Genomic DNA, 26,124 nt, shown 5'->3' on the forward strand with positions numbered 1-26,124 from the left:
ATTGAAGTTGCCTGCCGGCCAGTGTGTGTGCCAGGCCCACTTGCCAACTAGTGCCACCAATCATATTTGTTATAACAGTATTGTAAATATTTAAAAAAAAAACTTGTTTGACTGTGAATCATCAGTCTGCTAGTGCAATTGAATTGCAGTTGCCTGCCTGCCAGCGTGTGTGCCGGGCCAACTTGCCAACTAGTGCCACCAATCATATTTGTTATAACAGTATTGTAAATATTTAAAATAAAAACTATTTTGACTGTGAATCATCAGTCTGCTAGTGCAATTGAATTGCAGTTGCCTGCCTGCCAGTGTGTTTGCCAGGCCCACTTGCCAACTAGTTCCACCAATTCATATTTGTTATAACAGTATTGTAAATATTTAAAAAAAAAACTTGTTTGACTGTGAATCATCAGTCTGCTAGTGCAATTGAATTGCAGTTGCCTGCCTGCCAGCGTGTGTGCCGGGCCAAACTTGCCAACTAGTGCCACCAATCATATTTGTTATAACAGTATTGTAAATATTTAAAATAAAAACTATTTTGACTGTGAATCATCAGTCTGCTAGTGCAATTGAATTGCAGTTGCCTGCCTGCCAGCGTGTGTGCCAGGCCCACTTGCCAACTAGTGCCACCAATCATATTTGTTATAACAGTAGTGTAAATATTTAAAAAAAAAACTTTTTTCACTGTGAAACATCAGTCAGCTAGTGTAATCTAATTGCAGTTGCCTGTCTCCCAGCGTGTGTGCCATGCCCACTTGCCAACTAGTGCCACCAATCCAATTTTTTTAAAACTTATAACAGTAGTGTAAATATTTAAAAAAAAAACTTTTTTGACTGTGAAACATCAGTCTGCTAGTGTAATCTAATTGAAGTTGCCTGCCTTCCAGCGTGTGTGCCAGGCCCACTTGCCAACTAGTGCCACCAATCATATTTGTTATAACAGTATTGTAAATATTTAAAATAAAAAAAATTTGGACTGTGAATCATCAGTCTGCTAGTGCAATTGAATTGAAGTTGCCTGCCTGCCTGCCAGCGTGTGTGCCAGGCTCACTTGCCAACTAGGTGCCACCAATCATATTTGTTATAACAGTATTGTAAATATTTAGAATAAAAACTTTTTTGACTGTGAATCATGCAGTTGCCTGCCTGCCAACGTGTGTGCCAGGCCCACTTGCCAACTAGTGCCACCAATCATATTTGTTATAAACAGTAGTGTAAATATTTAAAAAAAAAACTTTTTGACTGTGAAACATCAGTCAGCTAGTGTAATCTAATTGCAGTTGCCTGTCTCCCAGCGTGTGGCCATGCCCACTTGCCAACTAGTGCCACCAATCCAATTTTTTAAAACTTATAACAGTAGTGTAAATATTTAAAAAAAAAAACTTTTTGACTGTGAAACATCAGTCTGCTAGTGTAATCTAATTGAAGTTGCCTGCCTTCCAGCGTGTGTGCCAGGCCCACTTGCCAACTAGTGCCACCAATCATATTTGTTATAACAGTATTGTAAATATTTAAAGTAAAAAATTTTTGGACTGTGAATCATCAGTCTGCTAGTGCAATTGAATTGAAGTTGCCTGCCTGCCAGCGTGTGTGCCAGGCTCACTTGCCAACTAGTGCCACCAATCATATTTGTTATAACAGTATTGTAAATATTTAAAATAAAAACTTTTTTGACTGTGAATCATCAGTCTGCTAGTGCAATTGAATTGCAGTTGCCTGCCTGCCAGCGTGTGTGCCGGGCCCACTTGCCAACTAGTGCCACCAATCATATTTGTTATAACAGTAGTGTAAATATTTAAAAAAAAAAACTTTTTTGATTGTGAAACATCAGTCTGCTAGTGTAATCTAATTGAAGTTGCCTGTCGCCAGTGTGTGTGCCAGGCCCACTTGCCAACTAGTGCCACCAATCATATTTGTTATAACAGTATTGTAAATATTTAAAATAAAAACTTTTTTGACTGTGAATCATCAGTCTGCTAGTGCAATTGAATTGCAGTTGCCTGCCTGCCAGTGTGTTTGCCAGGCCCACTTGCCAACTAGTTCCACCAATCATATTTGTTATAACAGTATTGTAAATATTTAAAAAAAAAACTTGTTTGACTGTGAATCATCAGTCTGCTAGTGCAATTGAATTGCAGTTGCCTGCCTGCCAGCGTGTGTGCCGGGCCAACTTGCCAACTAGTGCCACCAATCATATTTGTTATAACAGTATTGTAAATATTTAAAATAAAAACTATTTTGACTGTGAATCATCAGTCTGCTAGTACAATTGAATTGCAGTTGCCTGCCTGCCAGCGTGTGTGCCAGGCCCCACTTGCCAACTAGTGCCACCAATCATATTTGTTATAACAGTAGTGTAAATATTTTAAAAAAAACTTTTTTGACTGTGAAACATCAGTCAGCTAGTGTAATCTAATTGCAGTTGCCTGTCTCCCAGCGTGTGTGCCATGCCCACTTGCCAACTAGTGCCACCAATCCAATTTTTTTAAAACTTATAACAGTAGTGTAAATATTTAAAAAAAAAAACTTTTTTGACTGTGAAAAATCAGTCTGCTAGTGTAATCTAATTGAAGTTGCCTGCCTTCCAGCGTGTGTGCCAGCCCACTTGCCAACTAGTGCCACCAATCATATTTGTTATAACAGTATTGTAAATATTTAAAGTAAAAAATTTTTGGACTGTGAATCATCAGTCTGCTAGTGCAATTGAATTGAAGTTGCCTGCCTGCCAGCGTGTGTGCCAGCTCACTTGCCAACTAGTGCCACCAATCATATTTGTTATAACAGTATTGTAAATATTTAAAATAAAAACTTTTTGACTGTGAATCATCAGTCCTGCTAGTGCAATTGAATTGCAGTTGCCTGCCTGCCAGCGTGTGTGCCGGGGCCCACTTGCCAACTAGTGCCACCAATCATATTTGTTATAACAGTAGTGTAAATATTTAAAAAAAAAAAACTTTTTTGATTGTGAAACATCAGTCCTGCTAGTGTAATCTAATTGAAGTTGCCTGCCGGCCAGTGTGTGTGCCAGGCCCACTTGCCAACTAGTGCCACCAATCATATTTGTTATAAACAGTATTGTAAATATTAAAATAAAAACTTTTTTGACTGTGAATCATCAGTCTGCTAGTGCAATTGAATTGCAGTTGCCTGCCTGCCAGTGTTTTTGCCAGGCCCACTTGCCCAACTAGTTCCACCAATCATATTTGTTATAACAGTATTGTAAATATTTAAAAAAAAAACTTGTTTGACTGTGAATCCTCAGTCTGCTAGTGCAATTGAATTGCAGTTGCCTGCCTGCCAGCGTGTGTGCCGGGCCAACTTGCCAACTAGTGCCACCAATCATATTTGTTATAACAGTATTGTAAATATTTAAAATAAAAACTATTTTGACTGTGAATCATCAGTCTGCTAGTGCAATTGAATTGCAGTTGCCTGCCTGCCAGCGTGTGTGCCAGGCCCACTTGCCAACTAGTGCCACCAATCATATTTGTTATAACAGTAGTGTAAATATTTAAAAAAAAAACTTTTTTGACTGTGAAACATCAGTCAGCTAGTGTAATCTAATTGCAGTTGCCTGTCTCCCAGCGTGTGTGCCATGCCCACTTGCCAACTAGTTGCCACCAATCCAATTTTTTTAAAACTTATAACGAGTAGTGTAAATATTTAAAAAAAAAACTTTTTTGACTGTGAAACATCAGTCTGCTAGTGTAATCTAATTGAAGTTGCCTGCCTTCCAGCGTGTGTGCCAGGCCCACTTGCCAACTAGTGCCACCAATCATATTTGTTATAACAGTATTGTAAATATTTAAAATAAAAAAAAATTTGGACTGTGAATCATCAGTCTGCTAGTGCAATTGAATTGAAGTTGCCTGCCTGCCTGCCAGCGTGTGTGCCAGGCTCACTTGCCAACTAGTGCCACCAATCATATTTGTTATAACAGTATTGTAAATATTTAAAATAAAAACTTTTTTGACTGTGAATCATGCAGTTGCCTGCCTGCCAGCGTGTGTGCCAGGCCCACTTGCCAACTAGTGCCACCAATCATATTTGTTATAACAGTAGTGTAAATATTTAAAAAAAAACTTTTTTGACTGTGAAACATCAGTCAGCTAGTGTAATCTAATTGCAGTTGCCTGTCTCCCAGCGTGTGTGCCATGCCCACTTGCCAACTAGTGCCACCAATCAATTTTTTTAAAACTTATAACAGTAGTGTAAATATTTTAAAAAAAAAACTTTTTTGACTGTGAAACATCAGTCTGCTAGTGTAATCTAATTTGAAGTTGCCTGCCTTCCAGCGTGTGTGCCAGGCCCACTTGCCAACTAGTGCCACCAATCATATTTGTTATAACAGTATTGTAAATATTTAAAGTAAAAAAAATTTGGACTGTGAATCATCAGTCTGCTAGTGCAATTGAATTGAAGTTGCCTGCCTGCCAGCGTGTGTGCCAGGCTCACTTGCCAACTAGTGCCACCAATCATATTTGTTATAACAGTATTGTAAATATTTAAAATAAAAACTTTTTTGACTGTGAATCATCAGTCTGCTAGTGCAATTGAATTGCAGTTGCCTGCCTGCCAGCGTGTGTGCCAGGCCCACTTGCCAACTAGTGCCACCAATCCAATTTTTTTAAAACTTATAACAGTAGTGTAAATATTTAAAAAAAAAAACTTTTTTGACTGTGAAACATCAGTCTGCTAGTGTAATCTAATTGAAGTTGCCTGCCTTCCAGCGTGTGTGCCAGGCCCACTTGCCAACTAGTGCCACCAATCATATTTGTTATAACAGTATTGTAAATATTTAAAGTAAAAAATTTTTGGACTGTGAATCATCAGTCTGCTAGTGCAATTGAATTGAAGTTGCCTGCCTGCCAACGTGTGTGCCAGGCTCACTTGCCAACTAGTGCCACCAATCATATTTGTTTATAACAGTATTGTAAATATTTAAAATAAAAACTTTTTGACTGTGAATCATCAGTCTGCTAGTGCGATTGAATTGCAGTTGCCTGCCTGCCAGCGTGTGTGCCGGGCCCACTTGCCAACTAGTGCCACCAATCATATTTGTTATAACAGTAGTGTAAATATTTAAAAAAAAAAACTTTTTTGATTGTGAAACATCAGTCTGCTAGTGTAATCTAATTGAAGTTGCCTGCCGGCCAGTGTGTGTGCCAGGCCCACTTGCCAACTAGTGCCACCAATCATATTTGTTATAACAGTATTGTAAATATTTAAAATAAAAACTTTTTTGACTGTGAATCATCAGTCTGCTAGTGCAATTGAATTGCAGTTGCCTGCCTGCCAGTGTGTTTGCCAGGCCCACTTGCCAACTAGTTCCACCAATCATATTTGTTATAACAGTATTGTAAATATTAAAAAAAAAAACTTGTTTGACTGTGAATCATCAGTCTGCTAGTGCAATTGAATTGCAGTTGCCTGCCTGCCAGCGTGTGTGCCGGGCCAACTTGCCAACTAGTGCCACCAATCATATTTGTTATAACAGTATTGTAAATATTTAAAATAAAAACTATTTTGACTGTGAATCATCAGTCTGCTAGTACAATTGAATTGCAGTTGCCTGCCTGCCAGCGTGTGTGCCAGGCCCACTTGCCAACTAGTGCCACCAATCATATTTGTTATAACAGTAGTGTAAATATTTTAAAAAAAACTTTTTTGACTGTGAAACATCAGTCAGCTAGTGTAATCTAATTGCAGTTGCCTGTCTTCCCAGCGTGTGTGCCATGCCCACTTGCCAACTAGTGCCACCAATCCAATTTTTTTAAAACTTATAACAGTAGTGTAAAATATTTAAAAAAAAAAACTTTTTTGACTGTGAAAAATCAGTCTGCTAGTGTAATCTAATTGAAGTTGCCTGCCTTCCAGCGTGTGTGCCAGGCCCACTTGCCAACTAGTGCCACCAATCATATTTGTTATAACAGTATTGTAAATATTTAAAGTAAAAAATTTTTGGACTGTGAATCATCAGTCTGCTAGTGCAATTGAATTGAAGTTGCCTGCCTGCCAGCGTGTGTGCCAGGCTCACTTGCCAACTAGTGCCACCAATCATATTTGTTATAACAGTATTGTAAATATTTAAAATAAAAACTTTTTTGACTGTGAATCATCAGTCTGCTAGTGCAATTGAATTGCAGTTGCCTGCCTGCCAGCGTGTGTGCCGGGCCCACTTGCCAACTAGTGCCACCAATCATATTTGTTATAACAGTAGTGTAAATATTTAAAAAAAAAAACTTTTTTGATTGTGAAACATCAGTCTGCTAGTGTAATCTAATTGAAGTTGCCTGCCGGCCAGTGTGTGTGCCAGGCCCACTTGCCAACTAGTGCCACCAATCATATTTGTTATAACAGTATTGTAAATATTTAAAATAAAAACTTTTTTGACTGTGAATCATCAGTCTGCTAGTGCAATTGAATTGCAGTTGCCTGCCTGCCAGTGTGTTTGCCAGGCCCACTTGCCAACTAGTTCCACCAATCATATTTGTTATAACAGTATTGTAAATATTTAAAAAAAAAACTTGTTTGACTGTGAATCATCAGTCTGCTAGTGCAATTGAATTGCAGTTGCCCTGCCTGCCAGCGTGTGTGCCGGGCCAACTTGCCAACTAGTGCCACCAATCATATTTGTTATAACAGTATTGTAAATATTTAAAATAAAAACTATTTTGACTGTGAATCATCAGTCTGCTAGTGCAATTGAATTGCAGTTGCCTGCCTGCCAGCGTGTGTGCCAGGCCCACTTGCCAACTAGTGCCACCAATCATATTTGTTATAACAGTAGTGTAAATATTTAAAAAAAAACTTTTTTCACTGTGAAACATCAGTCAGCTAGTGTAATCTAATTGCAGTTGCCTGTCTCCCAGCGTGTGTGCCATGCCCACTTGCCAACTAGTGCCACCAATCCAATTTTTTTAAAACTTATAACAGTAGTGTAAATATTTAAAAAAAAAAACTTTTTTGACTGTGAAACATCAGTCTGCTAGTGTAATCTAATTGAAGTTGCCTGCCTTCCAGCGTGTGTGCCAGGCCCACTTGCCAACTAGTGCCACCAATCATATTTGTTATAACAGTATTGTAAATATTTAAAATAAAAAAAATTTGGACTGTGAATCATCAGTCTGCTAGTGCAATTGAATTGAAGTTGCCTGCCTGCCTGCCAGCGTGTGTGCCAGGCTCACTTGCCAACTAGTGCCACCAATCATATTTGTTATAACAGTATTGTAAATATTTAAAATAAAAACTTTTTTGACTGTGAATCATGCAGTTGCTGCCTGCCAGCGTGTGTGCCAGGCCCACTTGCCAACTAGTGCCACCAATCATATTTGTTATAACAGTATTGTAAAATATTTAAAAAAAAACTTTTTGACTGTGAAACATCAGTCAGCTAGTGTAATCTAATTGCAGTTGCCTGTCTCCCAGCGTGTGTGCCATGCCCACTTGCCAACTAGTGCCACCAATCCAATTTTTTTAAAACTTATAACAGTAGTGTAAATATTTTAAAAAAAAACTTTTTTGACTGTGAAACATCAGTCTGCTAGTGTAATCTAATTGAAGTTGCCTGCCTTCCAGCGTGTGTGCCAGGCCCACTTGCCAACTAGTGCCACCAATCATATTTGTTATAACAGTATTGTAAATATTTAAAGTAAAAAAAATTTGGACTGTGAATCATCAGTCTGCTAGTGCAATTGAATTGAAGTTGCCTGCCTTGCCAGCGTGTGTGCCAGGCTCACTTGCCAACTAGTGCCACCAATCATATTTGTTATAACAGTATTGTAAATATTTAAAATAAAAACTTTTTTGACTGTGAATCATCAGTCTGCTAGTGCAATTGAATTGCAGTTGCCTGCCTGCCAGCGTGTGTGCCAGGCCCATTTGCCAACTAGTGCCACCAATCATATTTGTTATAACAGTAGTGTAAATATTTAAAAAAAAACTTTTTTGACTGTGAAACATCAGTCAGCTAGTGTAATCTAATTGCAGTTGCCTGTTTCCCAGCGTGTGTGCCATGCCCACTTGCCAACTAGTGCCACCAATCCATTTTTTTTAAAACTTATAACAGTAGTGTATATATTTAAAAAAAAAACTTTTTTGACTGTGAAACATCAGTCTGCTAGTGTAATCTAATTGAAGTTGCCTGCCTTCCAGCGTGTGTGCCAGGCCCACTTGCCAACTAGTGCCACCAATCATATTTGTTATAACAGTATTGTAAATATTTAAAATTAAAACTTTTTTGACTGTGAATCATCAGTCTGCTAGTGCAATTGAATTGCAGTTGCCTGCCTGCCAGCGTGTGTGCCAGGCCCACTTGCCAACTAGTGCCACCAATCATATTTGTTATAACAGTATGTAAATATTTAAAAAAAACTTTTTTGAATGTGAAACATCAGTCAGCTAGTGTAATCTAATTGCAGTTGCCTGCCTCCCAGTGTGTGTGCCAGGCCCACTTGCCAACCTGTGCCACCAATCATATTTGTTATAACAGTAGTGTAAATATTTAAAAAAAAAAAACTTTTTTGACTGTGAAACATCAGTCTGCTAGTGTAATCTAATTGAAGTTGCCTGCCTGCCAGCGTGTAAGCCAGGCCCACTTGCCAACTAGTGCCACCAATCATATTTGTTATAACAGTATTGTAAAAATTTAAAATAAAAACTTTTTTGACTGTGAATCATCAGTCTGCTAGTGTAATTGAATTGCAGTTGCCTGCCTGCCAGCGTGTGTGCCAGGCCCACTTGCCAACTAGTGCCACCACTCATATTTGTTATAACAGTAGTGTCAATATTTAATAAAAAAACTTTTTTGACTGTGAAACATCAGTCTACTATTGTAATCTAATTTAAGTTGCCTGCCTGCCAGCGTGTGTGCCAGGCCCACTTGCCAAGTTAGTGGCACCACTCATATTTGTTGTAACAGTACATAAACATTTTTTACTTTGAAACATCAGTCTGCTTTTTTGTGTCAGGCTCACAGCGTATACTGTGCCCACTTGCCCAGTGCCACCACTCATAATTTATTTAATAGTAGCGTAAGTGTACATTTTTAAAAAAATGACAGGCAGAGGCAGGCCACCCCGCAGGTGCCGTCGTGGTCATGGTGCTGTGATTCCCTTAGACCCTACAACTATGCACAGTGTTCAGAGGCCACGTGCCATGGACGCAAAAAGTTCTGAGGAGGACCTAGTTGAATGGCTAACACAGGACACCCAATCTTCTACAGCTTCCGCTCCTAACCTTGACGCACCATCCACCTCCAGCTTAGCTTTGGGCACCTCTCAAGTGACCAGTGCCACTCGCCCACCTGCCACCACCACCAACACTAGCACCACAGCCGCTTCACTTGATTTGTCAGAGGAGTTATTGACACATCAGTTGGAAGAAATGAGTGATGCTCAACCATCATTGACAGAGGATGTAGATAACAGTAATATGTCTCAGTCAGGCAGCATTACAGACATGGACGTACGGTGTGATGATGATGATGATGATGATGATGATGATGATGATGATGATGATGTTGTACCCGCTGCTGCGTCCTTTGTTGATTTGTCAGATACAAGTGAAGCGGTTGAGGATGATGTGTCCGTGGATGTCACGTGGGTGCCCGCTAGAAGAGAAGAAGAAGAGGGGGAAAGTTCAGATGGGGAGACAGAGAGGAGGAGGAGGAGACGAGTTGGAAGCAGGGGGAGGTCGTCACAAGGAGCTAGTGGCACAGTCAGACAGCATGCATCGGCACCCGGGGTCAGCCAGACAACACGCCAATCAACGCATGCTGTTGCCACCACCAGAATGCCGTCATCGCAGAGCTCAGAAGTGTGGCATTTTTTTTGTGTGTCTGCCTCTGATAACAGTGATGCCATTTGCAACCTGTGCCAAAAGAAACTGAATCGTGGGAAGTCCAACACCCACCTAGGTACAACTGCTTTGCAAAGGCACATGGTCTCACATCACAAACGCCGATGGGAAGAACACATGAGTAGAAGCAGCACACAAACTCAAAGCCACCATCCTCCTCCTGGTCCAGCATCTTCAGCCACGTCAACCACTGCTGTCCTCCTTGCTCCCTCTCAACCATCCTCCACTCAGTCTCTCTTATGTAGCAGTTCCTGGTCATCTGCCCACAGTCAGGTGTCTGTCAAGGACATGTTTGAGTGTAAGAAGCCAATTTCCCAAAGTCACCCCCCTTGCCCGGCGTCTGACAGCTGGCTTGTCTGAACTCTTAGCCCGCCAGCATTTACCATACAAGCTGGTGGAGTCTGAGGCGTTAAAAAAATTTGTATCTATTGGGACACCACAGTGGAAGGTACCCGGCCAAAATTTCTTTTCACAAAAGGCAATCCCCAACCTGTACTCGATTGTGCGAAAGGAAGTAATGGCATGTCTGGCACACAGCGTTGGGGCAAGGGTCCATCTGACCACTGATAGCTGGTCTGCAAAGCATGGTCAGGGCAGGTATATCACCTACACAGTGCATTGGGTAAACCTGCTGACGGCTGACAAGCATGGAATGCGTGGATCTGCAGAGGAGTTGGTGACACCGCCATGATTTGCAGGCAGGCCTGCTGCTACCTCCTCTACTCCTCCTACTCCATCCTCTTCCATAACCTCTTTCTCGGCTGAGTCCTCTTCTGCTGCTGCGTCTTGCTCCACATCAACGGCACCCCCCCCCCCAGCTCCCCAGGTACTATTCAACATCCCGGATACGGCAGTGTCACGCTGTCTTGGGGTTGACTTGCCTGAAAGCCGAGAGTCACACTGCACCAGCACTCCTGTCCGCCCTGAATGCACAGGTGGATCAGTGGCTGACTCCGCACCAACTGGAGATTGGCAAAGTTGTTTCTGACAATGGAAGTAATTTGGTGGTGGCATTGAAATTGGGCAAGTTGACACATGTGCCGTGCATGGCACATGTGTGTAATCTGATTGTACAAGGCTTTGTGCATAAGTACCCAGGCTTACAGGATGTCCTGAAACAGGCCAGGAAGGTGTGTGGCCATTTCAGGCATTCCTACACGGCCATAGTGCACTTGTCAGATATCCAGCGTCGAAACAACCTGCCAGTGAGACGCTTGATTTGCGACAGCCCGACACGGTGGAATTCAACACTCCTAATGTTCAACCGCCTGCTACAACAAGAAAAAGCTGTTAACTAGTATTTGTATGACCGGGGTGCTAGGACAGCCTCTGGGGAGCTGGGGATTTTTTTGCCACATTACTGGACACTCATGCGCAATGCCTGTAGGCTCATGCGTCCTTTTGAGGAAGTGACAAACCTAGTGAGTCGCACCGAAGGCACCATCAGCGACATCATACCATTTGTTTTCTTCCTGGAGCGTGCCCTGCGAAGAGTGCTGGATCAGGCCGTAGATGAGCGTGAAGAGGAAGAGTTGTGGTCTCCATCACCACCAGAAACAGCCTTATCAGCATCGCTTGCTGGACCAGCGGCAACGCAGGACGAGGATTATGAGGAAGAGGAGTCAGAGGAGGAATGTGGCTTTGAGGAGGAGGAGGAAGACCAAGCACAACAGGCATCCCAAAGTGCTCGTTGTTGTCACCTATCTGGTACCCATGGTGTTGTACGTGGCTGGGGGGAAGAAGATACCTTCAGTGAAATCAGTGAGGACGAGGAACGGGACATGATTAGCTTGGCATCCAACCTTGTGCAAATGGGGTCTTTCATGCTGTTGTGCCTGTTGAGGGACCTCGTATAAAAAAGCTGAAGGAGAATGACCTGTACTGGGTGTCCACACTACTAGACCCCCGGTATAAGCATAAAGTTACTGAAATGTTACCAAATTCACTCAAGTCGGAAAGGGTGTAGCAGTTCAAAAATAAATTAAAAAGTATGCTTTACACAGCGTATAAGGGTGATGTCACAGCACAACGGGAATCTAGCAGGGGAAGAGATGAAAGTAATCCTCCTCCTCCCACGACCACGCCGGCAAGGACAGTACGCTTTCCTGACGTATTGTTGATTGAGGACATGTGGACCTTTTTAACTCCTATGCATCGTCACAGCCCTTCGGGATCCAGCCTCAGAGTAAGACTTAACCGACAGGTAGCAGACTACCTAGCATTAACTGCGGATCTTGACACTCTGAGTAGCGATGGACCCCTTGACTACTGGGTGTGCAGGCTTGACCTGTGGCCAGAGCTATCCCTATTTGCAATCGAACTTCTGGCCTGCCCCGCTTCAAGTGTCCTGTCAGAAAGGGCCTTCAGTGCAGCAGGAGGTGTAGTCACTGAGAAGAGAAGTCGCCTAGGTCAAAAAAGTCTTGATTATCTCACCTTCATTAAAATGAATGAGGGATGGATCCCAAAGGGACTGAAATTGTGCGATACATTAGAGTAAAAAAGGCATGATGAGATGACGAGCTGCCTTGTGCTACAAATGGTACACACGCTGCTGTATTTTATCTTCGAATGCCGGATGACTTGCGTGACTTATCCACCAACAACTAGGGTTCAAGCCTCAATGTTTTAGGCCACTTTCTAACTGTCAAACAAAGATCAATTTTTCTGGCCGCTGCTGCAACAATACCTAATTTTTCAGGCATTTGTACATGACTAATATTTCTGGCCTCTGGTGCTGCACTGTGGCTACAAAACCCAAACAAAAAAAAGGCACATAACAGTGATAAAACTGTTAAGAATAGTACTACTTAACACCCCACTCATATCTGGTGGCACAGTAGATTGCACGCACAGTGCCCCAAATTTGAATTTTCCATCTTCCGGTTCCTAAAAATTATCTCCGGGTTCCTAAAATCGATGCCATACCTGTACTCAATTGTGCAAAAGGATGGCATATGTGTTATTTCATGCTGTTGTGCCTGTTGAGGGTCGTGGACCATCGCATAAAAAGGCTGAAGGAGAACGACCTGTACTGGGTGTCAAAGCCTCTTTTTCCATCTCCCGGTTCCTTCCTAAAAATTGTCACCGGGTTCCTAAAATCGATGCCATACCTGTACTCGATTGTGCAAAAGGATGGCATATGTGGTGGTATTTCATGCTGTTGTGCCTGTTGAGGGTCTGGGACCCTCGTATAAAAAGGCTGAAGGAGAACGACCTGTACTGGGTGTCCAAGCATGTTTTTTCAATTTCCCGGTTCCTAAAAATTATCTCCGGGTTCCTAAAATCGATGCCATACCTGTACTCTATTGTGCAAAAGGATGGCATATGTGGTGTTTCATGCTGTTGTGCCTGTTTAGGGTCAGGGACCATCGTATAAAAAGGCTGAAGGAGAACGACCTGTACTGAGTGTCCAAGCATCTTTTTCCATCTCCCGGTTCCTAAAAATTGTCTCCGGGTTCCTAAAATCGAAGCCATATACTCTATTGTGCAAAAGGATGGCATATGTGGTGTTTCATGATGTTGTGCCTGTTGAGGGTCGGGGACCATCGTATAAAAAGGCTGAAGGAGAACGACCTGTACTGGGTGTCCAAGCATCTTTTTCCGTCTCCCGGTTCATAAATATTGTCTCCGGGTTCCTAAAATCGATGCCATACCCGTACTCTATTGTGCAAAAGGATGGCATATGTGGTGTTTCATGCTGTTGTGCCTGTTGAGGGTCGTGGACCATCGGATAAAAAGGCTGAAGGAGAATGACCTGTACTGGGTGTCAAAGCATCTTTTTTGTTCCATTTCCCGGTTCCTAAAAATTGTCTCCGGGTTCCTAAAATCAATGCCATACCTGTACTCTATTGTGCAAATGGATGGCATGCTGTTGTGCCTGTTGAGGGTCGGGGACCATCGTATAAAAAGGCTGAAGGAGAACGACCTGTACTGAGTGTCCAAGAATCTTTTTTGTTCAATTTCTCGGTTCCTAAAAATGATCTCCGGGTTCCTAAAATCGATGCCATACCTGTACTCTATTGTGCAAAAGGATGGCATATGTGGTGTTTCATGCTGTTGTGCCTGTTGAGGGTCGTGGACCATCGGATAAAAAGGCTGAAGGAGAATGACCTGTACTGGGTGTCAAAGCATCTTTTTTGTTCCATTTCCCGGTTCCTAAAAATTGTCTCCGGGTTCCTAAAATCAATGCCATACCTGTACTCTATTGTGCAAATGGATGGCATGCTGTTGTGCCTGTTGAGGGTCGGGGACCATCGTATAAAAAGGCTGAAGGAGAACGACCTGTACTGAGTGTCCAAGAATCTTTTTTGTTCAATTTCTCGGTTCCTAAAAATGATCTCCGGGTTCCTAAAATCGATGCCATACCTGTACTCTATTGTGCAAAAGGATGGCATATGTGGTGTTTCATGCTGTTGTGCCTGTTGAGGGTCGTGGACCATCGGATAAAAAGGCTGAAGGAGAATGACCTGTACTGGGTATCAAAGCATCTTTTTTGTTCAATTTCCAGGTTCCTAAAAATTGTCTCCGGGTTCCTAAAATCAATGCCATACCTGTACTCTATTGTGCAAAAGGATGGCATGCTGTTGTGCCTGTTGAGGGTCGGGGACCGTCATATAAAAAGGCTGAAGGAGAACGACCTGTACTGGGTGTCCAAGCATCTTTTTTGTTCAATTTCCCGGTTCCTAAAAATTGTCTCCGGGTTCCTAAAATCGATGCCATATACTCTATTGTGCAAAAGGATGGCATATGTGGTGTTTCATGATGTTGTGCCTGTTGAGGGTCGGGGACCATCGTATAAAAAGGCTGAAGGAGAACGACCTGTACTGGGTGTCCAAGCATCTTTTTCCGTCTCCCGGTTCATAAATATTGTCTCTGGGTTCCTAAAATCGATGCCATACCTGTACTCTATTGTGCAAAAGGATGGCATATGTGGTGTTTCATGCTGTTGTGCCTGTTGAGGGTCGTGGACCATCGGATAAAAAGGCTGAAGGAGAATGACCTGTACTGGGTGTCAAAGCATCTTTTTTGTTCCATTTCCCGGTTCCTAAAAATTGTCTCCGGGTTCCTAAAATCAATGCCATACCTGTACTCTATTGTGCAAATGGATGGCATGCTGTTGTGCCTGTTGAGGGTCGGGACCATCGTATAAAAAGGCTGAAGGAGAACGACCTGTACTGAGTGTCCAAGCATCTTTTTTGTTCAATTCTCGGTTCCTAAAAATTATCTCCGGGTTCCTAAAATTGATGCCATACCTGTACTCTATTGTGCAAAAGGATGGCATATGTGGTGTTTCATGCTGTTGTGCCTGTTGAGGGTCGTGGACCATCGGATAAAAAGGCTGAAGGAGAATGACCTGTACTGGGTATCAAAGCATCTTTTTTGTTCAATTTCCAGGTTCCTAAAAATTGTCTCCGGGTTCCTAAAATCAATGCCATACCTGTACTCTATTGTGCAAAAGGATGGCATGCTGTTGTGCCTGTTGAGGGTCGGGACCGTCATATAAAAAGGCTGAAGGAGAACGACCTGTACTGGGTGTCCAAGCATCTTTTTTGTTCAATTTCCCGGTTCCTAAAAATTATCTCCGGGTTCCTAAAATCGATGCCATACCTGTACTCTATTGTGCAAAAGGATGGCATATGTGGGGTTTCATGCTGTTGAGCCTGTTGAGGGTCGTGGACCATCGTATAAAAAGGCTGAAGGAGAACAACCTGTACTTGGTGTCCAAGCATCTTTTTCCATCTCCCGGTTCCTAAAAATTATATCCGGGTTCCTAAAATCGATGCCATACCTGTACTCTATTGTGAAAAAGGAAGTAACCTTACCATGGGTCTCAGACCACATGTATTATTGTTATACTTTGTCAGGGTAATTATATATCATGCAGGCCATATAGACCTCCCCTGATAGGGGGAGTTACAGGGATTAAAGTGCTAAGAATAGTACTACTTAACACAACCTTACCATGGGTCTCAGCCTGCATGTCTTATTGTTATAGTTTGTCAGGGTAATAAGGCAGGCCATATAGACCTCCCCCGATAGGGGGAGTAAAAGGGATTAAAGTGCTAAGAATAGTACTACTTAACACAGCCTAGTTACCAGGGGTCCCAGACCGCATGTCTTGTTGTTATACTTTGTCAGGGTAATCATGCAGGCCATATAGACTTCCCCCGATAGGGGGAGTAACAGGGATTAAAGTGCTAAGAATAGTACTACTTAACAAAACCTAGTTACCATTGGTCCCAGACCGCATGTTTTATTATTATACTTTGTCAGGGTAATTATATATCTATCAAATCCATCTATTTATCTTCTATCCATTCTATCTAACTATCAATCTATGTATTTCTATCTATCAAATCTATCTATCTCGTGGCTGGACTGTTTTGAGACAGCCACTTGTGTTTAGGCCAAATTTGAAGTAGGAGGACAGACCAATCATCTTCTTCCATCTCCCTGTTCCAAAAATGGCCATATAGACCTCCCCCGATAGGGGGAGTAACAGGTAGTAGTAAACTGCTAAGATTAGTACTACTTAACATACCACGGGTCCCAGACCGCATGTCTTATTGTTATACTCTGTCAGGGAAATTATATATCTATCAAATCTATCTATTTATCTATCGAATCTATCTAACTATCAATCGTATCTATCAAATATATATTGCATCTATTGATCTATGTAATTCGTATCTATCAAATATATATTGCATCTTTTGATCTATGTAATTCGTATCTATCAATTGTATATTGCATTGATTGATCTATGTAATTCGTATCTATCAAATGTATATTGCATCTATTGATCTATGTAATTTGTATCTATCATATGTATATTGCATATATTGATCTATGTAATTTATGTATCTATCTATCAAATCTATCTATCTCGTGGTTGTGCAAATGGACTGTTTGCGGTTGTTTGCGGTGCGTTACACAGGGAGTTTGGTCTGTCACTGTGAAGCGGGCGTAACCCTTACACTACCTGATCGATACAACATCATACCTGATGTTTTAAAGCACGTTATTCCAAACAATTTAGGAATGTTAGGTGATTTAGGCCCTTTATGGGTTAAAACCAGACTCTGCATCAACTATGTAATTTTCCGTGGGAGTTTTGCCATGGATCCCCCTCCGGCATGCCACAGTCCTGGTGTTAGTCCCCTTGAAACAACTTTTCCATCACTATTGTGGCCAGAAAGAGTCCTTGTGGGTTTTAAAATTCGCCTGCCTATTGAAGTCAATGGCCGGTTCCGAACATTTGCGGAAGTTCGAGTCCGCCATTCGCGAACCGAAATTTTTAGGTTCGCGACATCACTAATCCCAGACTAGTGAGAAATATATGACTAATGATAAGTCTATATCTTAGGCTTCTGGTATTGCGCTGCTGGTCAAACAGAAAGTCCAACCTGGAACAAACAGCAAAAAGATAAATGTCGTAAAACATAGAACTTTATTCGCTATGCATTAAAATAGATTACAGGGCTAAGGGTAACAGGCACATGAAGAATTAGCGTACTCCCATTGGGTTTTGCATACGAAAACCTAACAGGAGTACATTAATTCTTCATGTTATTGGCTCATACAATGTGTTCATTTCCCAGTAGTGCATTGCTGCTCATTCAACAAGGCAAATTTGATAATAGAAGTAAATTGAAAATTTGTGTAAAATTGTATGCTCTCTCTGAATCGTGAAATACAATTTTTTTGTTTAATATCCCTTTAACCTCTTAAGGACATATGACGGAATTTTTCCGTCATAAAACAATTGAGCAAACTGAAAGCTGTGTCCTTAAAGGGTTAATATATGCTAGTCCTGTTTTTCTCATCACAATCCAAATCCTCAATACTTAAAGGGATAATGTACTATAAAATTTGTTTCCCTTAAATGTGTTCCATAAGACCAACTATGCTTACTGGAAAGTTTTAAGGGGCGGATTTCGAGTGGCACGCTATTGTTTACGGGTGAGCGATATTGTGGTTTTGCAGCTGTTTGAACTCAAGTTAAATTGCGCTTGCATTACAAGTTAAAAGTAAATTTGAGCAATTTATGCTAGAATGATTACCGCAACCTCAGAGCTCTGGTTAACTTACACTCAAATAAAAAGTTGCACCAAACACATCAAAATTACACTCATAATAACACCATCTAATAAAAATGTATTATTGGGGAAAAGATATTTCACAAAAAGTTATAAGGGCTCAAAGATATGAGGTCTCAGGTGTTAGAAAAAAAAAGCGGCAAGGGGCTTTGACATAAAGATACATAAATACACATGTATAAATAAATATATATATATATATATATATATATATATGTATGTATGTATATGTGTGTGTGTGTATGTGTGTGTATATATATATATATATATATATATATATATATATATATATGTATATGTATGTATGTATATGTGTGTGTATGTGTGTATATATATATATATATATATATATATGTGTGTATTTTTATTACATATATTTATTTCATATTTATGCAATATTCATATTTTATAAAGGTTTTAACTATGTATTTACTGTAAATATTTCACATGCAAATGTTCAGCACATAGCAGAATATGTTATAAGTATTTATAAATAGATATTCCTATATATATATATTCCAGTTTTTTTCTCTCCATTGACTTCTATATTCTAACTTCGCCTTTTTGTGCTCATTGGGTTAGCATGCGATCAAAAACAGTTTACTTTCAACTCATAATACGAACACAACCCGACGAGTGAAAAAAGCTTACTTATAGCACAATGAACCGTTGAGCTTTAAATAGCTCTCCACTTGTAACCTGGCCCTATATGGTCTCTTTAATTGCTGATATACTGTACATATGTAAGAAAAATGATCTAATGTCCATTTAAAATAAATTAAAATCAGGTTCTTCTGCTTAAACAGCAGCATATTAATGCACAAGACATTACATATTTTTTATATTTTTTTTAAATCCACATTCTAGTAGTAGTGGGTTAAAAAAAAATTATACCAGACCTTAATGCATAGGTAGAATGATTTATTTTTATATTTTTTGCTAAAATAGCCTCAGAAATAAAATGAGAATTTTGTGTCCATTTAGGTATTTATTTGCATATATTGGTTTGAACTGCAGTAGTCATTTGTTCAAAATAATTTTTACAGGACCTTATTAAGAAAAGGCAATATTGCTTTGGGTTAAACGTGAAATGTAACGCACTGAGTGCACTCCCCACTGAGACAAGAGTTCTTACAACAACAGGACACAGAGCTTTGCTTCCAGTTCGCAGTTCTGTAACCCAGGGCACCAGTCTAGTTAATGAGAAACTGTCTGGCAGCAATAGTGACTTTAATAGCTCTTAAACTCCATAAAGATTTTAAAATGGGGAAAAAGACCACTACTGGAGTTCCTTTGTGACAATTAACATTCACAGCAGTCTATCAATTAACTGGAGGAAATTTCACCAGTCAAGATATTGTTCTATTATTTACGGCACACACTTTACATTTGTGCTGGTTGCTGACAGTCCGTGCAGAACCTTTTTTTTCTGTTTTGTTTTTTTCTTCACATTTCAGAGATCCAAAATCCAATTCAATAAAAGGCAGAAATTGCCTAGACAAAATAATATGTTTTTAGTATCATGTAAAAACACAGATTACTCTTGATTTAAAGGGATATACCGATGCAAAGATGACATGCTCAAATTTGCTAGAGAATGTAATATTTGCATTAGTTACCCTAAATAATATTTGGGTAGATTACGAGTTTTGCGGTAAGAGGGGTGCGGTACTAACTTGCACGTTATTCTCACCGCTCACTTCCCTACAGCGCTGGTATTTCAGGTTTTTATAAACCTATTAAAAGACAAGAAGTGAGCGTAGAGCAAAATTGTGCTCCATACCGCACTCCAATACCAGCGCTGCTTAAGTCAGCAGTGAGCTGGTTGTACGTGCTCGTGCACTATTTCCCCATAGTCATCAATGAGGAGAGCCGGCTGATAAAAAGTCTAACACCTGCAAAAAAGCAGCGTAAAGCTCAGTAGCGCAGCCCCATCGATTCCTATGGGGAAACACATTTTATGTTTACACCTAACACCCTAACATGAACCCCAAGTCTAAACACCCCTAATCTTACACTTATTAACCCCTAAACTGCCGCCCCCAACATCGCCAACACCTACATTATATTTATTAACCCCTAATCTGCTGCTCCGGGCATCGCTGCCACTATAATAAACATATTTACCCCTAATCTGCCGCCCCCCCGACATCGCCGACACCTACATTATATTTATTAACCCCTAATCTGCCTCTCCGGACATCGCCGACACCTACATTATACTTATCAACGCCTAATCTGCTGCCCCCAACATCGCCGACACCTACATTATATTTATTAATCCCTAATCTCCCTCCCCAATGTCACCGCAACCTACCTACATTTATTAACCCCTAATCTGACGTCCCCAACGTTGCTGCCACTATTCTAAATTTATTAACCCCTAAACCTAAGTCTAAGTCTAACCCTGACACCCCCTAATTTAAATAACATTTAAATAAATCTAAATGAAATTACTATCATTACCTAAATTATTCCTATTTAAAACTAAATACTTACCTGTAAAATAAACCCTAAGCTAGCTACAATATAACTAATAGTTACATTGCAGCTAGCTTAGGTTTTATTTTTATTTTACAGGCAAGTTTGATTTATTTTAACTAGGTAGAATAGTTAGTAAATAGTTATTAACTATTTAATAACTACCTAGCTAAAATAAATACAAATTTACCTGTAAAATAAAACCTAACATAAGTTACACTAACACCTAACACTACACTACAATTAAATAAATTACCTAAATTAAATACAATTAAATAAATTAAATACAATTAGCTAAATTACAAAAAAAAAAACCCACTAAATTACAGAAGAACAAAAACAAATTACAAGATCTTTAAACTAATTATACCTAATCTAATAGCCCTATCAAAATAAAAAACCCCACCCAAAATAAAAAAAAAACCTAGCCTAAACTATACTACCAATAGCCCTTAAAAGGACCTTTTGCGGGGCATTGCCCCCAAAAAAACCCACCACCCACACAACCAACCCCCCAAATAAAACCCTAACTAAAAAAAAGGGCATTTGGATGGGCATTGCCCTTAAGAGGTCAATTAGCTCTATTGCGGCCCAACGTCCTAACCTAAAAATAAAACCCACCCAATAAAGCCAATAGGATTTTTTCAACCTTAATTCCGATTGGCTGATAGAATTCTATCAGACAATCTGAAATCTAAGGGACGTCATCTTGGATGACGTAATTTAAAGGAACCTTCATTCATCAGGTAGTCGTCGGAAGAAGAGGATGCTCCGCGTCGGATGTCTTGAAGATGGACCAGCTCAGCGCCGGATGGATGAAGATAGAAGATGCCGTCTGGATGAAGACTTCTCCCGGCATCATTGAGGACTTCACCCGGCTTCATTGAGGTTGGATGTCGGATCTTCAAAACTGTAAGTGGATCTTCAGGGGTTAGTGTTAGGTTTTTTTTAAGGGTTTATTGGGTGGGTTTCATTTTTAGGTTAGGGCTTTGGGCCGCAATAGAGGTAAATGCCAGGGCAATAGGGAGCTTAGGTTTTTTTAGTCAGGCTTTTATTTGGGGAGTTGGTTGTGTGGGTGGTGGGTTTTACTGTTGGGGGGGTTGTTTGTATTTTTTTTTTTCAATGCCCCGCAAAAGGCCCTTTTAAAGGCTATTGATAGTTTAGTTTAGGCTAGGGTTTTTTTTTATTATTAGGTGTAATTAGTTTAAAGATCTTGTAATTTGTTTTGTTTTTTCTGTAATTTAGTGTTTGTTTTTTGGTAATTTTAGCTAATTGTATTTAACTTATTTAATTGTATTTAATTTAGGTAATTTATTTAATTGTAGTGTAGTGTTAGGTGTTAGTGTAACTTAGGTTAGGTTTTATTTTACAGATAAATTTGTATTTATTTTAAATAGGAATTATTTAGTTATTAATTGTAGGTTTTATTTAGATTTCTTTTAATTATATTTAAGTTAGGGGGTGTTAGGGTTAGGGTTAGACTTAGGTTTAGGGGTTAATAAATATAGTATAGTGGCGGCGACATTGGGGGCGGCAGATTAGGGGTTAATAAATGTAGATAGGTGGCGGCGATGTTAGGGACTGCAGATTAGGGGTTAATAATATTTAACGAATGTTTTCGAGAAGGGAGTACAGCGGTTTAGGGGTTAATATGTTTATTATAGTGGCGGCGATGTCCGGAGCCGCAGATTAGGGGTTAATAATTTTATTATAGTGTTTGTGATGTGGGAGGGCTTCGGTTTAGGGGTTAATAGGTAGTTTATGGGTGTTAGTGTACTTTTTAGCACTTTAGTTATGAGTTTTATGCTATAGCTTTGTAGTGTAAAACTCATAACTACTGACTTTAGAATTTGTTACAAATCTTGCGGGATAGGGTGTACTGCTCACTTTTTGGCCTCCCAGGACAAGCTCATAATACCGGCGCTATGGAAGTCGCATAGAAAAAAAACTATACGCAATTTGCTGTAAGGCCAAAAAAGTGTGGTGCCCCTAAATCTGCAAGACTCGTAATACCAGCGGTAGTGAAAAAGCTTAACGCTGCTTTTTTACTCATAACGCAAGACTCATAATCTAGCCTTATGTTTTTACCCCACTACAAAAAGGGTAATATCTGACTAAAGCCTGAGAAGGACATGGCTGGTTGGCTAATCAAGAGTGGTAGTCATGAGGGTCTGGAGTGGTATGGGCCCCCCTGAAATTTTGCTCTGAGTAAAAAGTCAGGCAAACTAATCAGTACACAGCTAGATTAAAACTAACTCTTCCATTAAATTTAGCTGTGTGCTTGCAAGAGAGTGACAGATTTCTATCTTTTATTAATATCACTAATAGCAATGCAGTTGTCCGTGACTTCTGGTGAGTGTGCAGGGTCATGGGATGTGTACCAGGTCTGGTTTAAAAGTGCAGTTCATTTTTGTGTTTTGTATGTGTCTAGGGAAATTACTAAAGGCCTGTGTCACCCTTGTTTGTATCTTAGTGAATTTGGTTGAAGACATGCATTTTATTGCTGTAGTGACCCAGGGAAGAAACCTAGACGTGGTCCTGGGCTATCACCTTTTGCCCAAATGCTGTATTTAGCTCTAACAATTTTGTTTTTAATCTAACTGTGTGCTTGCAAGAGACTGCCAGACTTCCTATGTGTTGTGTGTGTGTATATACTGCATATATATAGTACTGAAAAAGAACCAGAATCTAAGGGAACCCAAGATGAGGAAAATTTTGAAGAGATATATTCACCTAGTTTTTCACTCAATTACCCAGAGAATAACAACCCACAAAAAGAGGTATATAATACACCATATAAGATTAAACCTTACAAACATCTACCATACAAAGCACCAAAAAGAAACTTTAAAGATACCTATAATCATAGGTTACACCATAATGGACAAAAAAACTATTCTTATCATAATACACATTTTTTAGGGCATCGTCCATCACCACACCCGCCACACATAAACATAAATCACTCAAACAGTCATACGTTCCACCAAAGGAGATACGAACACAAATTACCAGATCACCAAGAGACACAGATACCCACTTACCTACCCCATCATCCATATCAGACATACAATCACCATCCACATCAAACATACAATCACCAATATCAACACAACACCCAACACTACAGGGAGCCATTACTTCCCCGTCCCCAGGAAGAGGGTATGAATACCCCTCACTGGAGGAAAAAAACAAACCAACAAAAAAGGAGAAGAGAAGAGGTAGGAGAAGGGGATGTAGAGCCGGAAGAAGAATACAATCAAAAAAGAATAAAGTCCACAAAATTGTAGATACAGAATTCAAAGATACTAACTCAGAAGTAAAAATATTTAACCTTTCAACTAAAAAAATCTTATCAACTGCAGAACTAGATCTTTTGAAAAAAGGACTAGCATTTGCACCTACTAGAGGTCCAAACTCTTTTAATCTCTTTATCGATTTCCATAAATACATTAGGAAATTGACACTTAAGAGACATTTTCAAAAGCACAAAAAGAGAGAATAACAAATCTAGACACAATAAATCCAAATTCACTAGATGACTATGACCTAGAAATGCTAATCAATCTAGAATCACTTCTAATGGAAAACAATACCCAAATAAATAGGGATACCATATCAACCGCTACTAGATCTATAGTGAAATATCCCCCAAACTCTAACTTCAAACCTATATCTACATTTTTCCCTACACAATCTAAGGGTAACTATATATCAGTTTTTGAAAAACTAGTCCAGGAAGATCTCCATAAGATGTGTGAAACATATAAAATTACTAATGATAACCTCACAAAAAGAGAAAAAGCCATTCTAAAACAGATCAAAGAAAATAATGATATCGTCATAAGAGAGGCGGATAAGGGAGGAGGAATAATTATCCAGGACAGAACAGAGTACATTAAAGAAGCAATGAGGTTACTAGGGGATGCTAATACTTATAAACAACTGAAACAGGACCCCACGGACACCTTCCTTAAAGAGTACAACAACCATCTGGATAAAGCCAAACACGACAACATTATAAATAATAATGAGTTAAAATTTTTATCTATTAGTACCCCTAAAACAGCTGTCTTCTATCATATGCCCAAAATTCACAAAACAAATATTAACCCTCCCGGAAGACCTATCATCTCCGGAATAGGCTCTCTAACTACAAAACTATCAGAATTCATAGATTCTTACCTACAACACCTGGTACCCAAACTCAAATCACACATCAGAGACACCCCTGATACCATAAGTAAACTAGTAGGCACCAAATGGAAAGACAATTTTTGTTGGCTAACTTTAGACGTTAGCTCCCTGTATACTAACATTCCCCACACTAAAGGAATTGACGCATTAGAATATTGGCTGACCAAACTCACTAACCTATAAATAAATAAAATTTATTTAATCAAAGATTCTGCCAAATTTATACTAGAGAAGACCTATTTTAAATTCCAAGATGACTACTTCCTACAAATAGGGGGCACAGCTATGGGGGCGAAATTCGCCTCTAGCTATGCCAACCTATATATGGGCATGTGGGAAGATAAATATATATGGAACAATAATCCCTATGCCAACAACATTAAGACCTTCCATCGTTTCATCGATGACAACATAATAATTTGGGAAGGTGATAACATAAACATAATGAAAGAATTTCTAAAATATATAAACACCAACAATTTCAATCTATCATTTATGGATAAAATGAATTATGTGGAGATTGAATTTTTAGATCTAATCTTATATCAAGAAAATAACATTGTCCAAACCAAATTATTTAGTAAAGCCACAGACAGCAATAGCTACCTAGATGACCACAGCAGCCACCATCCAGCATGGATACAAAGCATCCCCTATGGACAGTTCCAACAGATTAAAAGGAACTGCTCGAAGGAAGATTACTTTCTTAAAGAGGCCAAAATCTTAGAATGCAAACTTCTTAGTAAAGGCTACAAGATAGACAATGTAAAGAAAGCCTACAATAAAGTTAAAACAATGGATAGAGAAACTATGTTAAAAAATACAAAGAAAAAAATCAATAAACAAGAAGATGCTCCATTAATGTTAACAACCTATAATAAAGTCCATCTTAAACAAACACTGGCATATCCTCAAGAAAGACACTTTCCCAAATGAGGTCACCAAAATGAATCCTAAACTAATATTTAGAAAAGGTATGAATTTAAGAGCCACTATTGCACCAAGCAAACTCAAATTAATAAAAGAACCAACTAAAACTACTAACTGGCTACAGAACAAAACAAAGTTTTTTTTAAATGCAACCGATTAAATTGCGAATCATGCAAACACCATTACAGTAGAAACAAACTAAATATTGGGAGCTCGAATTTCTCACTAATTGCAAAACAGATCACGTAGTATACCTACTAGAATGTGATTGCAAACTCCAATATGTAGGGCGTACTACAAGGCCTTACAAAATAAGATTACTAGAACACATTAGGAACATAGAAAATGGTCTCAAAAACACAGTCTATCTAATCATTTCAGACTGAAACACAATCGTGATCCTACATGCCTGAAAGGTACCATATTAGAACACATCAGAGAACCACCTGATGGCATCAGTAAAGAACTACATCTTAGATGCAGGGAGACACAATGGATCCACAAGCTAGGGACCATGACTCCAAAAGGTCTAAACAAAGACAGATATAGCCACATACTTAGA

Source organism: Bombina bombina, chromosome 7, assembly GCF_027579735.1.
Source record: "Bombina bombina isolate aBomBom1 chromosome 7, aBomBom1.pri, whole genome shotgun sequence".
In the NCBI taxonomy this organism is placed as follows: domain Eukaryota; kingdom Metazoa; phylum Chordata; class Amphibia; order Anura; family Bombinatoridae; genus Bombina; species Bombina bombina.